Below are 2,500 nucleotides of genomic sequence, written 5' to 3'. Positions count from 1 at the left end.
GTTTCTCAGGCTCCCTCTCCGGAATCGAACCCTGATTCCCCGTTACCCGTTACAACCATGGTAGGCGCAGAACCTACCATCGACAGTTGATAAGGCAGACATTTGAAAGATGCGTCGCCGGTACGAGGACCGTGCGATCAGCCCAAAGTTATTCAGAGTCACCAAGGCAAACGGACCGGACGAGCCGACCGATTGGTTTTGATCTAATAAAAGCGTCCCTTCCATCTCTGGTCGGGACTCTGTTTGCATGTATTAGCTCTAGAATTACCACAGTTATCCAAGTAACGTGGGTACGATCTAAGGAACCATAACTGATTTAATGAGCCATTCGCGGTTTCACCTTAATGCGGCTTGTACTGAGACATGCATGGCTTAATCTTTGAGACAAGCATATGACTACTGGCAGGATCAACCAGGGAGCTGCGTCAACTAGAGCTGAGCAGCCGGCCGCCCGGGAGTGTGTCCCAGGGGCCCGCGCGAACACGCAAGCGTCCGCTCAATTATTCTGCAAACAGGAGGAGGCTGAGCTCCCCTGCACAATACACCTCGAAACCCTCTCAGGTCCCGGCGGCGCGCAGCGCCGTCCTAAGTACTTGGTCGGGTTCGAGAGAGGCGCAATCGCCCGGAGTTAGGCGAGTAGACGCTTTAGGTGCGACCACCCGTGCTCCCAACTGAGCTTGCCGCTGCCGACAGAGGCCCGGGAGCGTGCTGTCGTGGCATTGCCGGCGGGAGACAACACGCGCCACCTACGGTGACCGGCAGCTCCAACGCCAGCGCCACAGAAGGGCAAAGGCCCCACGTGGGTGCCGAAGCGAACTCTCCCAGCACAGCGCACGTGCCAACACGTCTGCACAACTGCGATACAAACCACCAGCGAGAACCGCTGGGGCGACCGAGCAGCAGACGGCGTCGCGGCGCCGAGTGCCGGGCGGCGGCGCATCCTCAACGCACACAGTCCTCAGTCGGACCAGCACACTGCAGATGTCCACCGCGCTTCGCACCGGGCCCGCGAGGACCCACTTTGGCCGCCCGGCGCCGCGCGCAGGGTGCCCCGGCGCGCAGCTGCGCCGCCTGCCGCGTCCGTCGGCCGGCGCGCCTGCCACTGGGCGCCCCCACCAGCCGGCTGTAGCGCGTGCGCCCACGCACCGCGCGGCCAGCACGCCGGGCGGCCCCCCCTCACCGGCCGGGGACGGTCCCACCCAGCCACCGCCGCGTATCGCTTCACACACAGATTTGCCCTTACTGATTTACCTCCAGCAACAACAACCGCACCACAATGGGTTTACCAGTTGTTCATTTGCGTAACGTCACCAGCAAACGTAGACGTCCATCCCAGTTTGCAAATGCAACGATTATTGCATACCTGTCTGTTAGGTGCCACGACACACTACGTCTGCCCACATACACGCAACAAAATGTGCACGACTAGAGAACACGTGGGAGGTGGCCCCCTACGTATGCGATGTCCATTACGACACCGACTGTCAACCAGCATCTGTACCATGTCGCAGATGTGGAACGCGGTGCACCATGCTATCACACTGTGTGAGAAGAGACGACTACGTTTGAATACACGCGCCACTACATCAACAGACGGCTCATGCTGATCGCCATCCAGGGCGTCCGTTACTCCCACACGTCTCTATGGCGTACCACACTGCAATGTAGCTGTTATGGGGAGACGGCACGTGGCTGAGTGCACAACATTTGGACCGTATGGTTCGCTGTTGTTGGGCGCAGTCGTTGTACGGTCACACATGTGCCACAGCGTATCATTCAGTACATACGGACCTATGTGCAGTACAATGTGAGGGTTAAGCTTACGACATCAGCGGACAGTGGACACAGGCCGTACCACGACGTAGACTGAGCGCTTCGACATGCGAATGCCAGTGAACAGCTGCGAAGGGCATTGAACACGCAAGCACCTGAACGACCAGCGTGCGAAGGCAGGGGGGGGGGAGGGGGGGGGCGATGTACATCCTGCAGTCGTCCACATTACAGTGTACAGCGGGAGCATGTAAAAAGTAAGCAACACTTGCGAAGTGTTGAACATGAAACGATACACAAGAGGGTGGGCGGTGCGAGTAGCGAACTATATTCAGAGGGTTGTGGTTAGACAACACTAGATTAATGTAACGTGTCATATGCCAATTACAGAGCAGGTTAAGGCACAACGTGGGTTAGGTTAAGGCACAACGTGGGTTAGGTTAAGGCACAACGTGGGTTAGGTTAAGGCACAACGTGGGTTAGGTTAAGGCACAACGTGGGTTAGGTTAAGGCACAACGTGGGTTAGGTTAAGGCACAACGTGGGTTAGGTTAAGGCACAACGTGGGTTAGGTTAAGGCACAACGTGGGTTAGGTTAAGGCACAACGTGGGTTAGGTTAAGGCACAACGTGGGTTAGGTTAAGGCACAACGTGGGTTAGGTTAAGGCACAACGTGGGTTAGGTTAAGGCACAACGTGGGTTAGGTTAAGGCACAACGTGGGTTAGGTTAA

General features: G+C 57.1%; 1 non-coding gene across 1 annotated transcript in view; it reads right to left on the bottom strand.

Annotated features, from left to right (window-relative positions):
* LOC126129523 (small subunit ribosomal RNA) overlaps nucleotides 1-419 on the bottom strand; it is a 1,909-nt gene extending 1,490 nt beyond the window's left edge. The window contains exon 1 of the ribosomal RNA XR_007527310.1: nucleotides 1-419. This exon is cut by the window's left edge and continues 1,490 nt beyond it. This is a non-coding gene — a ribosomal RNA (small subunit ribosomal RNA).
* Nucleotides 420-2,500: the final 2,081 nt, after the last annotated feature.

This window comes from Schistocerca cancellata, unplaced genomic scaffold, assembly GCF_023864275.1.
Source record: "Schistocerca cancellata isolate TAMUIC-IGC-003103 unplaced genomic scaffold, iqSchCanc2.1 HiC_scaffold_539, whole genome shotgun sequence".
In the NCBI taxonomy this organism is placed as follows: domain Eukaryota; kingdom Metazoa; phylum Arthropoda; class Insecta; order Orthoptera; family Acrididae; genus Schistocerca; species Schistocerca cancellata.
This window is presented reverse-complemented; position numbering and strand designations above follow the sequence as displayed.